Here is a 13,398-nt window from a genome sequence, read left to right as displayed (position 1 = left end):
GTGTTCTTCAGGACTCAGTGGCCTCCTTCACCTAGGACACCTTTGCTGCTTCTCTCGGTGGCCAACTCCTACTCATTCTTCACGACTCAAACATTTATGACCACAGGGAATTTAGTTGTGTGCTTTTCTATGTGCATACTTCTGCACACCGTTTTAATTTGTTTGTGCATATTCTTGACATGCCCAGGGTCTGTAGAAAGGAAATGCTATGTTTATGACAGTTATAATGGTGGTCATAGAACAACACCAAGCACATGTACGTGACATTTTGTGTGTAACAAATAAATGAAATTGAAAGTAATAAAATTAACTATTATTGCTGATTTATGGGATTTTGTTTCATAAGAGATAATAAGCTAAATAGGAAACAAGTTATGGATGCTTTTGACGACTTTATGGGTATAAAATAGGTTGTTTTGTAAAACTTAAAGACTTGGGAAGTATTTCTTTAATCTTTTGAGGTGGGCCTCATGGAAACTTGTTGGCTGGCTGCTATAGAGGGGTGGTATGTGCCGGATGGTCCAGAGGCCTGGTATAGGGAAGCATTTTTTTCTGTTGTTACCAGGACATGTAAGAATAACACAGTGCATTACTCAAGAGAACCTTTTTCCTTGAAAATAGGTGAAATATGGTTTGGTTGGGATACTTTCTGATCAGAGAATAGGAATGCTATAGACCAGTGCTTCTCAAATCTTAATGTGGATTCACATCACTCAACTTTCCTGTGAAGATGCAGATTCTAATTCAAAAAGTCACTCGTCCTTTCTAACAAGCTCCCCAGAGATACGATGCTGATGGTTCATGGGCTGCACTTTGAGTAGATCTGTGTCTTTCAATTCCATGACCGATTATCTGGTTATGGTGGCACGATGATTTTCTTCTCCAGGATTTTCATTGCTTGAAATTTTTTTTTAATATTTTAAGTGATCTCTACACCCAATGTTGGGTTTGAACTTACAACCCCGAGATCAAGAGTCGCACATTCTACCAACTGACCAAGCCATGTGCCCCTCATTGTGCCTCCCTCACTTTCTGATTTCTAATTTTCACTCATTCCAAATGTTAATGTTTTAAACATATATTTACCATGGACGACATGGAGATTATACATATCCTTTCTTCCTTTTACTTTGAGAACTATTATTACAGCCACACAATTTCACAGCTTTCTCTTTTCTTTACCTTCTTTAGATTAAAAAATAAGAAGACATGCAGGTTTATTCTCTCTGGGGAATACATCTGTGTTTAACTTAAAGCCCAGTAACTAGTGGAATTTTTTAGGAGATTGTGACAAGATCCTAATCTATTCATATACCTAATGAAGTTGGCAAATATACTACTAAGAAATAAGATGCTATCAAGAAGAAATAATTATTACCGTAGAATAGTAAATACCGTAGCTAAGAATTGGCATTTGATTCCATGGACCTAATCCCATATTCTCCCAAATACCTGATGGTCCTGAAGCTTTGCTTCTTTCCTCCCCACTGGCAGTTATTTTGATATGACAGCATTAAAGCCTGTCTGCTATCAAAGAGTTTTGGAAGTGGCCTCAAGTGCCAAAGCAAGCACAAAATCAAAGTAGTCATTAAACATACTGTAATCAAGATAATATACTTCAAATATAGAAGAGTGAGACAGATGTACCAGGAACCTTAAATAGTTCAAATGATTAAACCCTAAGTTATTATTTCCAGATTAAAAAAAAAAAAAAAGAAAAAAAAAAAAAGCAAGGGGCACACAAGTATGTAGTTGTTGTGTTCTTGTAAAAAGAAATAAGTTCAAGTAACAGTTTTAAAATATGGATTTCTTCGGCGATCCCTCTTATAAAATCCAAGGCCAAAAACAAACTACAAATGTAGAGCCCTGTCTTTGGAGAGATGAGATAATATTCTCCAAGGACACTGGTTCGTGACAATCTCACAGTTGAGAGAACCTCAAAGAGAGGATAGTTAATGCATCACCTCTCTTTTCTTTCTGTATCTCACTCTCTGGTCTCATGTCTCCAAGCCTGGGGACGGTTAAAAGGCTGCCAAAGTAAAATAGAAAATGATCGCTAGACTTTGAGTAAGAAGATCTGAGTTGAAGGAGTTCTGACCAAACCATTATTGGCTTTTGTACTTTTAGCAAATCTCTTAATACTCTTTGAGTTTCCTCATCCATAAATGGAAAACATTTATTCTCAGGGTTGTTAATGAGGTTTAAAATGGTGGGTGTGAATGCTTTTTTTACAATGAAAAAAGGTCCTATTTATCTATAAATAGTATAAAACAGCTTCTCAAACTAGTTGCAAAATTTTATTCAACAACAAAAGATACATGTTTTGACTTGCTCTTCAAACAGGTATCAGAAAGAGTTTCAGCATCAGGTTATTCTATCTGAATTTACCTAATCTATCAGGTAACAGATTAGGTTCCTATTTAAAGACTGACTAGAAACACAGAGGAAAGGCCAAGATGTTGGGTTTTAAAAAAGAATCACATAAACAGGAGGAAATTCTTAATATTCTTTTTGTTAGCCTTGATAGACCATATCTGAGGGCATCAATATTGTTTAATAAACAAAGATGGATTAAGCGGATTCAAAGGTGAGTGTTCTCAGGCTTTTTAGGCACTAGATCTAGCAAGGGATTTCAGATGCACGTGTCGAGATTAGAGAGCTGAGGATCAGGCTCAGTTCCTGGGATGTTCTGCATTATTATTTCTGGATTAAGAGATGATTAAAGAACAGGGCACTCAAAAGGCAGATAGTGCGGGCAGACCCCAAGGTCACTTTTAATGAAGAGTTTATAGTAAATTATGATGAAATAACACAAGCTCGTAAGTCTACAACAGAGAGATGACAAACCAAAAGACACTGACCACAATTATTTCATCCCTCCCCTCCTCCAAAAGTAAAATCTACCGTTAGGTGTGGTTTTCCTTTAAAAAAAATTTTTTTTTAAGCATTGGGGAAAGGCTGCTGCTGGTGAGTGTCAAGGGTCAACAATGTTCATTGGTCGTTACACAAGATAGAGCCTGCCAAGAAAAAAAAATGTTTCAAAACTGCCTCTTTATTGTCATTGTTTTGTAAATGTGAATAAAACTTTAAATATAGAGATTGTTTTCAATTACAGATTGACCTTGCTGGCTGAAATGTTAATATGAGTGTGCGTATAAATATCTTCACTGTTTGAACTTACTTATTCCTCATTATGTTTTAAAGGGCTTTAAATGTTTAGAATATTTGGAATATCCTATCATATGTGTCTACAATAACTTTCATTCCACTGAAATGTGTAATTTCATCCAACTTGGGAGGGGGAGGAATCATTTATTTAAATAATTTTAAAAGAGACGTAACTTCAAATCTTATCTCTCAAAAGTGCCATATTATTAGTGGAATAATGGAATGAGTCTAGAGGTGAATTATTATTATGAAATACCACTATTTTAAAAAGGGATTCTGCAGATTATTAATTTTTCAGTGTTGTACCTTAACACATATTGATTATAAGTCAAAAATTGTAATCATTTTTCTGTAAAAACTTCTCTAGTAAGTTAGTTACCAAAACCAGCAAACAAACATCTAGCACATAAACTGTCTGTGATTAAGGTCTTATCAATTTAGACTAAATTAATGATCTTTTTTTTTTTTTTTTTTAATTTTTGTTTTTCAACGTTTATTTATTTTTGGGACAGAGAGAGACAGAGCATGAACCGGGGAGGGGCAGAGAGAGAGGGAGACACAGAATCGGAAACAGGCTCCAGGCTCCGAGCCATCAGCCCAGAGCCTGATGTGGGGCTCGAACTCACGGACCGCGAGATCGTGACCTGGCTGAAGTCGGACGCTTAACCGACTGCGCCACCCAGGCGCCCCTTAATGATCTTTTTTAATCATTAAATTGTAAAAGAAAAATTTTCCAAGCAAATGCATCCTTGCAAATTAATTTGGGAATTAATCTCAATTAAAAATTTTTAGACATTTCCATAAATTTTGCTTATGAAACCAAGAGTCCCTACTTTATTTTAGAAGTGTGTGAATGAGTGTAGGGAAGTCTCTTAACTGAGTCTCAGATTTCTCAGCAGGAGGAGGGTTACTATCTTCCTCACTGGGTTCCTGTGAAGATTAAGGTAAATGATGAATGTGGAAGTACCTTGTAAACAATCAATGGGTTTTACAAAGTTATAATATTGTTAATAAGTAGAATAATTTCCATTCACTTGTTGTGAAATTCAAAACACAGAAGCAACTTTAACATAAGTTAGTAACTAGCAACTTTACAATAAACAATAAAATTTCAAATAAAAATTTCCAAATGTAGCACTTTATATATTTTTACTAGAGAGATTAGACAACTTTTTTTTAACTCTTAGAATACTGAAAATTTTCAGAGCATAATGGAATGTATTATCTATTTACTTGTAACAGAGGAATTATCAAATGCGTATCCATATAACTAAGAATACTTTTGAAGACAGTGGTGACTAATTTATTTGAGGGCTCTTTCAGCTTTCTGTTTAAGACCTCTGGCTCTCTAATGTGTTGTTCCCAAATCTTTTGGAATTGTGATTAAAAAATATATACCTGTATTTCATATATATAAAATAACAAGGCATTCTATGCCACGGTGAGTATCCTAGTTGATTATATTGGATGTAATCCTATACTTCATGTCATTTTTTCAGGTAGGGTTGACTTCTTGTCAGAGAATTGGAGATTGGAATGCCACTATTTTCACCTGACATTATTTTTACTTCATAGAAGATGTGACCTCTGCCATTATTTCTTTTTCATTGACCATCTGATACACTGAATAAGAGTGCTTTTGACATTAGATCTATTACATAATGTTAACAGAACTTCTTTTCCCTCTTTATACATAAAAGTCAGTATAGATAAGGTTTCTGATATTTTCTCATTTCATCATAATGAGGCATCTTGTGAGGGAAAGAGGACACCCTTTTTTAGAGACCTCTGCTTTACAAGATCAACACTAGATATCTGTTCAGTGCCTCAATTATTTAAAAGAGTATCCTGTTTCCTTCATTTTACTGAAAAGATATGTTTTTAAATACAAATACTCAGTAGACCTAACCTTATAATCTCAAGTGTCCTCACCAATTCCTCAACATCAAGATTCCATATCTTAAATTTACATCAAGGAAGAAAGAAGGTGAATTCTATATTTTGTGGGCCCCGTGTAAAATGGAAAGTGCAAGACCTCTTGTTCAAAAAGTAAGAATTTCAAGATGGTGACAGAAGGGCATTCGACTAAGCACAAGAGACCTTCCAAGTGTGGCCCCTGAGGCTGGCCCCGGGGATAAGTTACACTAGAGTATAAGAAACTGAGAGTCAGTTACCGGTGGGAAGGGAAGGGAAGAGGAAGGGAAAAAAGCAGATACACACTACGGGTAGGCTGTCCAAAGGAGAAGCTAAGAGATCCAAAGAGAAGTATCTCCCTTCTCGAAAATTCTTTCCAATCTGGCTTTATCTAGCTATTAACATCTCTGTAAGATGTTAGCAATGACCTTCCCCTGTTTTCCTTCCCAGGGGTATTTTCATATTTATAGGGGACACTGACACATAAAATTACTTTAAAAAGGAAAAAAAAAAATCATCTTTTGAAGGTAGCATTTTAGTACCATGAGAGGCCTTGGTAACATTTGGGGGCAGGACGGCTTCCCCAGTACCTCAGGGGACCTGCCCTTTTGTCCATCTACTAATATGGTTGTACTTGCTACTGTGATCGTTGGAGTATCAAATCCTTGTCTTCTATTTGAGAGGCAGTTTCATTTTCCATAAAAAAAAAAGTCCTATGTGTTCATAGCACACTTTAGCAAACTTCGAAGGATCACCCCTCAAACTGAAATATTTGAGACTTGGGAAGGCCAAAAGATAAATGATTGCCGTCTTTTCTCAGTTTGCCAGGTGTTTTAGCTACCAGTGCTGTTTCTGATCTCTGTCACCACTGTTGGCAACAAATATCTCTTCAGCTATAGGATCCAGTTACTTCTGAAACAATCCCAACTTGAAGCTTTGGATGGTATCAGTGAATTTTAGTGAATGCTGTGACTTAATATGAATTACAACATTTATTGAGTGCTATCAACATATGAATAATATTTAGATTTAAATCATGACATATATACTAGTGTATTCTTACGGGTAACATGTATTTATTACCTGTCTTTAAATGTATTTTAAACAAGATAACTAAAAAGGATCAAGTATGTGTATTTTTATGTGAGGTTATTTTGGTATGACTCTGATAATTTAATCAGAGACATATTTTATTACAGAAATAAAACGCATAATGTGACATTTGGCAATGCCCATGAGCTTAGAGTACACATGGCCTGAACAAAAGGGAGTAATCAAAGCCATTTCTTAGGTTCACATGGATTGCTGAGGTTTAACTTTTCACTACCATGTGCTATAAATTGTAACCACCTATACCCCAGGATGCACCTAAGTTGGAGAAACTAACCCTAAATAAATCAAGCCCTTTACACAAGCTTTTCTCTTGTAAACATAATATTTTCAAGTATCACAATGTCACCCCTCATTTTGTTTGTCAACTATCCAGATATGGTATTCTCTATCTTTGCAAATAAACACTTGCTCATAGTTTCTGTATTGAACAACAGTCATGGTGATTTCAAAAACAAGATATCACCCTTCACAAATCTTTCTAATGATCAGTTCAGGTTTTACTCTTTCTTTTAGAAAATGATAAATTTCAGGGGTTCCCGGGGTGGCTCAGTCGGTTAAGCATCTGACTTCAGCTCAGGTCATGATCTCATGGTTCCTAGGTTTGAGCCCCGCCTCTGGCTCTGAGCCTGGAGCCTGCTTCAGATTCTGTGTCTCCCTCTGGCTCCCTGCCCCTTCCCCACTTGTGTGCTTGTGCACTCTCTCTCTTTCGAAAATAATAAATAAATCAACATTTTTTAAAAATGATAAATTTCAGTCTCATTTTGTCTAGATCTGTGTACACAAGGACAATTGCCTCAGAGAACAAGATGTAGTTACGATGACTTTTAGTTATGGATAAAATGCCCATATGAATAGAGTCCATATTTTTCGGCTATGTCTTTAGATCGTGGAGTACATGTCCTCTGAGCACACAGCTGGAATACGAGAGTGTTTGCCTTACTTTCATGTTAGGGAGAAGACAGAAACTTGTACGGTCACTGTAGACTACAGTCAGGACCACTATTTGTGATACTGGCTGTAAGCATTCCAATTAGAAAACAGACATGAGTGCATGTTGCTAAGTCGATTTTTGTTATTTGGTTATTAAATGTAAAATGTCCACACTGTGTCCAAGAGTTTCCTTCATTTGAGCTGATTTCTAGTCATGTGTAATCACGTTTTTATTGAGTTCTTTCCAAACTTTATATAACCTGTTGTTTCTTTCTTTTTTATTTTTTTAATGTTTATTTACTTCTGAGAGAGAGAGAAAGACAGAGTGTGAACAGGGGCCAGGAGGGGTAGAGAGAGAGTGGGAGACACAGAACTTGCAGCAGGCTCCAGGCTCTGTGCACAAGCCTGACATGGGCCTTGAATTCACCAACTGTGAGATCAAGACCTGAGCAGAAGTCGGAGGCTTGACAGACTGAGCCACCCAGGTGCCCCTATTTCCTGTTGTTTCTAAAAAAGTTTTTTTTTTCTTTTCTAATAACTATATAGAAGGCAGCAAATTCTTTCAAAAGAACAATTAAAAGAGCCATTGGAAAAGTTAACTATATACATTCTGTCATATTTTTCTTTTTTAAAGATCCAGAGTTTTCACAAGTGAAACTAAAAATAAATATTTCAGAGAAATATATAAGATATTAAATATATGTCCTTTTCAAATTTGATACAGGAAAAATTAACAAATCAAAACCCCAAACTATCCACCAACTTACTAAAATATATCAGTTTCCAAGGGATATGGATAATTGCGGAAGGAATAATGAGATATAATCTTGGATGTTTCTATATTTAAAGACTTGAGGTCTGTGGACTTTAAAGTTTAAGTCAATTTTAGCTTAGTGAGTGCTTAAAAAAAATTGACATTGTAACAGGACCCAATATCCAGCTGTTCTGTGGTCAAATCTGTCTCTTCATCCCAAAGGGAAAGATCTGCAGAAACATATCGCTAGTTCACTTTTGTTCCATTACTGATCAACTACCTTACCCTTAATTTTTAAAATGCAAAACTAACAATACCTTTCTTATTTGAGGTGAATTAATATTATATAGTTTATAATTTCCGAATATTTCAGAATACTAAAATACACAGATTAGGTGGCTTGCAGTTCTAGTAAGATACCCAAAGAAAGGGGGAAGGTGTGAATATAGCATCTTCGGGTTCAGGGAATGTGTTTCGGAAGTAAGCAGCTGAGAACACACCTGCTTTTGTCACTGGTTTGGGCACTGGTGGGCTACAGAAATCAAATGTCAGGTGTCATCTGAGGAGTGGCAAGAGATCTCTATGCACAGGTCCAAACACAGACTCATCATAACATGCTTTGTTTTTTTCCCAGAAATACAACCGAATTTAAGATCAGCATACCACTATACGATGCGATAAAGTATTAGTTTTGTTTTTCTATGTCATACTATGTGATTCTTTTTTTTTTTTTTTTCCTTTTTAACAACAGTGGCACAGTATTTCCTTTTCTTTCTAGGTGAAAAATAACATGCGGAAGCATGATTATGTGTGTCGTAGGTGTCAATGCGCACTGTAATATAACGGGAAACAAGGCAAAATTTATCCTAACTTTGGGGTTTAAGTGGCCAGGCATTTTTACATGGAATATTTAAATATTTGAGGACTTTAATTTTGAAATCAGTTTGAAAGCAAAGATTTGGTGCGATTTACTGTTTACTACTCAACTACATAACTTGTTTAATTGGTGCTTCTATGAATGACTGAGCCAACTAGAAAAGAAAAAAAATTATATTCTTCAGAATATTTGTTCCAAAATAAACATTTACAGGTTCTAGACATTGTTTCAAGGTCAAGTGAATAATCTGAATTAGTTTTGTAGATTACACTTGCCTTTGACCCAGTATAGATGACTATGGGATATGCTTTCTTCCTGGTGCCTAAGCTGATGGGAACTGACCCTGGCAAGTTCCATTTATTACTTGGATAGTACTATGGGTGCAGGGCTCCCCAAAGCAAGACCTAACAAGAAAAGAGGGAGCAAAACAGTGTGAGAACACTGCTTGGTCACTAGACTCAACCACTTTATCACTGGAATAACTTAGGAAAAAAAGACTAAAATAATTTTAATCCATGCACATTATGTGGAATTTTTACTATTTCTTGCTATCTGTTAACTCAGGCATAGTCGTCACAATTCCAATATCTACTCATTCATCGCTGCAAAATGAAAAATAAGTTCTGTCCTAACAATGACAACAAAAACACAATCAGTTTTAAAATAAAAGTTCTGACCTCTTCATAGACTGACTAGAAATACTACAGAAATGAACATGGGAAGATAACAATGGACAGATACATTTTATTTCTACCTTTCCCTCCCTCCTTCCAAATAATTATAGTTTAACAACACAAAATTTCCCGTATTATACACGGAGAGTATGGTCAATAAATCCAAGTGAGAAAACTAAAATCTGAATCACCAGGTTCATGAAGCTGATTGAAACATTCGCTACATTAAGTTATCCGAAGACTGATCCACTGTGGCTACATTGAATGTAAGCATTCCCTCAGCATGGTGTTGCCAAGGTTATGACATCACTCTTTGCTTTTTTACCATTCATATGTTGCCACATGAATGCTCAATAGACCCAGGACAAATAAACGGAGGGTGAGGGCTTCCCTCATTCTTAGAAGGGTATTTTTCAATTATATATTTTGTTACATCTTAGGAGATAAAAGCTGTGTCTGCAAGTGATTAAAAGATGTTTTATATTCATGGTTTCATTTCTGCTGAAATAAATGCGTAATTTAAACCACACATAATTCCTAGCAATTTAGGCCCATTACAGAGTTCTAGCTTCTTTTTTATGATAGTTACTAATTAAAACGGAGTGTTACTGCCACGTGGAGCCTGTGACTTCCACATACAGGTTTAATGAATCAAACGTCCTGACATAAAAATGAAAACAATACAGACAAAGCTGCAAAAGCTGTTATGTTTCTAGTGTGTGGTAAGGATTAAGGATATTCACTGAAGTTAAGAATTATGCAGAGAAAACACTTGTAATTTCTTTCTTTAAAGGGAGAATTAAAGGGTTTTTTTTTTAGTGAAATCTGAAATAGTCACCAATTTTTCTAACTTCTGGACCCCTCATTCCCAGCGGACTCCCCCTCCTGAAGAATTCAAACTCATCAGAGTCACTTTTAAAGGATACATGATGGGATATTTTAATGTAATCCTGCATATAGGTTTAGATTGAAAATGGGAATTGGGACTATAATTAATTATGTTGCCATGTTTTTTGAACTTTAAGGAGACAGACTGAGGCAAAGGAGGGCATTTCATAAGACTGCAACCTTCTGAAAGTTCATAGGTCAAGACTTTGGTAAAATGACAGTATCTTTTTGACATTTAATTAATTCCACATGCAGAATGAGTGTGAGAAATTAATACCCCTTTGGTGTACTCACTTTCTGAAACCACTGTAATAAGAGACTGACACAAAATCAAAACCAAATATAAACACGGTCTTCAGCTAGGGTATGGCCTTACGATCACTGTTACTAAACAATAATTAATAATAATAACTACTGATCGCTCTCGGTACGCGTATTTGCTGTCGCGTCCATCCATCACATCTCTCAGGATAATAAAACAGTTCAATCCCATCAAATCCTCCAAAGCGCTCCCTCTGGAGGGATGTTTTATCTCTACTTCTGTGAGCCCAGGGAGGATTCTACTTGTTTGAAGGGGGCGGAGAATGGAGCTGGGTCCTATTTATTTCCATTGACGACTCCCCGGGTTCTCACAGGCGCTCAGAGCCCGGGTGGGAGGAAAAGGGGAGGAGGTGCGGAGATTCCCTCCTTCAGAAAAGAAAAAGGGTTCAGGAAGCGAGGCGAAAGAAGGGGTGGGTGAGGGAGTGGGGGAAAGGGGGTAGTGTGGTTGGAGAGGTCAGGGACTAAATGAAGAAATAAATTCTTCTTTGATATAGTAGGATCGAATGATGCGAAGTGGACGAATTTACCAGTCCAACTAAGTTGCTAAAAGGAACTATGTGAAAAAAACAAAACAAAACAAACAAAAAAAAAGAAAACAACAACAACAACAACAACAACAACAACCCAAAAAACAAACCCAGAGACATTTTCTCAGGTTCATTTCTCGCTCAAGGTCTTGGTTTCACTGAGCTACTTGTACCCTGAGCAGGAGATGGACAGCGCCCCGAAGGGGGCCGGGAGCACAACCGCGACCTGCCCGAAGGTCAGCTCAGCGCCCTTTGCAGAGGTGCCCGCAGCAAACTCCGAGGGCCTCCGTGACCCACGCGGACCCGGTGCGGAGGGCTAAGGGGAATTCTCCAGCTTCGGGCGGGGGCACGGGGGGGGGGAGGGGGCAGGAAGGGCGCAAAATGAAACGAAACCACACCCTAAATTTTGCAGTTTGCGAAGTGTCCCAGGGGAACAGCGGGGACCTGGAACCATTCGTTCATTCCTGAGTGTCGGGGCCGCCCCAAGTCTCACCTCAGTACTGAAGGTAGGGCGGACTGGAGCGAGCACCCACTGGTGCGCAGACAGGGCTAGGGCACTACGTACGCCCTATCGCTCGGTCTGGGGCGAGAAGGAGCGTCCCCTCGGTGGCTGCTCTGGTACCCCGGCAAAAGCAAGATCAGGTCCCAGGCCTCCCTGCTCAGCTCAAGGAAGTTTCTCTAACGATGCTCGCCTCCGAGGCAGAGCGCGAACGAGGTGCCAAAGCGGAGAGGTTCGGCTAGCCGAAGCGGACCGAGATCCCCGAGCCCCTGGCTGCGGCTGGGGGCCGCCCACCAGGACCCCGAGCCTGCTCTGCCCCAGCGCAAGCCGGGTGCGCAGTCCGGACTCCTTGCGTTTCGTCCCACACTCAACGCGCCGGCAAGACCCCAGTCTCACAGACTTTCTGTAGCCAAGGCTACAGGAGGTGAACCGGAGGGGGAGGCAGCAACCCTCCCGGCAGGCGGGCAAAGTAAGTGTCCAGGCCAAGTCGGGGATAAAGGCTCTGCGGCTCCCGGGACTCCGCCGCACCCTGGGCACCTGGAACCCCGTGTCCCCGGCCCGTGCACGGTCTCTCCACCTCCTAAGACCGCTGGGGCCGCCCAGCCACGAAGCCAGTGTGGAAAACCGAGGGAGATCTGCTCCACGCCCCTTAAGCCCTCAGCTCCTCGGGATCTGGCGCCCTCGTCCAGCGGCGACGGAGAACCTCGCTGGGCCCCTCTGAGTTAGGGGACGCGCGCCTCCACCCCCAACCCCAGAGGAGCCCTCGGGTGTGAACACTCCTTGTACCAGGTCTTGGGGTGGCGGTCTAAGGCGTCGGGACGTCACGAGTTGCTTTCCTCTCGTTACTTACCTTAAAAAAAAACCGGTTTGCTTTTCCTGGGAGGGGGAGAGGAAAAATCCCTCCACGAGGTGTGGTGTGCGAAACAGTCCACGTCCCCGGCACCGGCCAAGATGCTAAGCACCAGTACTCAGGAACCGAAGGGGCTGGGAGGCGGAGGAGGAGGCCGATAATAGAGAAAAATTAAATCGGCCGAAGTGTCCCAACTTTGCGGTGGGCGCTGCAAACTTCAAAGGCGGGCGAGGGCTGGCGGCGCGCGGCAGCCGAAGTTGCTTCGAAGTGGAGCGGGGAGCAGCGCGGGGCTGGGGGATCCCTGGGCAGAGTGGGGAAGTGGCGGGAGGTCCTTTTAAAAGGCCGGGGACGTGCGGGGGCTGGGCGCCGCGAGGATGCTGCCAGCCCCGCGGGGGCTGTCGCGGGCTCCGCGGGCGGCCGCTCGGGGCACCGGCGCCTGGCTGGAGTGCGGCGCAAGGAGAGCGGGGCGCGCGGGGCGACGGCGGCGGCGGGTGCGCGGCTCGGCTCGCTCCGCTCTCTCGCGGCTCCGAGCCGGGAGTGTGTGTTCGCTCCCGAGTGTCACTGCTGAAGCCCAGAGCCGCTCCCCCTCCCGCCCCACCGCTGCCCGCCCGCCCCCTCCCTCCTCTGCCCGCTGCCTCCCCCCTCGGTTCCTCCCTCCCTCCCGCTGCGCGCCACCGCGCGCGCGCGCGCGCGCACTTACACACACACACACACACACACACACACACACACACACACACGGAGACCCAGCGCTCCCCAAACGGGGACCTTCGCGGGCGGCATCTCAGGGGACGCACCGCAGTCCTTACCTCCCCGCCAGTCGTGGGGAAGAAGAGAGAGGCCCACCGAGACCCCCTCAAAGCCACAAAACCTAGGGAGAAGC

The 13,398-nt window shown here is 41.0% G+C and overlaps 1 protein-coding gene across 2 annotated transcripts in view; it reads right to left on the bottom strand.

Annotated features, from left to right (window-relative positions):
* NDNF (neuron derived neurotrophic factor) overlaps nucleotides 1–13,148 on the bottom strand; it is a 43,830-nt gene extending 30,682 nt beyond the window's left edge. The window contains exon 1 of one of the 2 annotated variants that reach the window (XM_045468672.1): nucleotides 12,516–13,148. The gene's annotated coding sequence lies outside the window, so the exon portion shown is untranslated. The remainder of the gene's footprint in view (nucleotides 1–12,515) is intronic. The other variant, XM_045468678.1, reaches the window with a different exon arrangement.
* Nucleotides 13,149–13,398: the final 250 nt, after the last annotated feature.

Source organism: Leopardus geoffroyi, chromosome B1 (genome assembly GCF_018350155.1).
Source record: "Leopardus geoffroyi isolate Oge1 chromosome B1, O.geoffroyi_Oge1_pat1.0, whole genome shotgun sequence".
Taxonomy (NCBI): domain Eukaryota; kingdom Metazoa; phylum Chordata; class Mammalia; order Carnivora; family Felidae; genus Leopardus; species Leopardus geoffroyi.
This window is presented reverse-complemented; position numbering and strand designations above follow the sequence as displayed.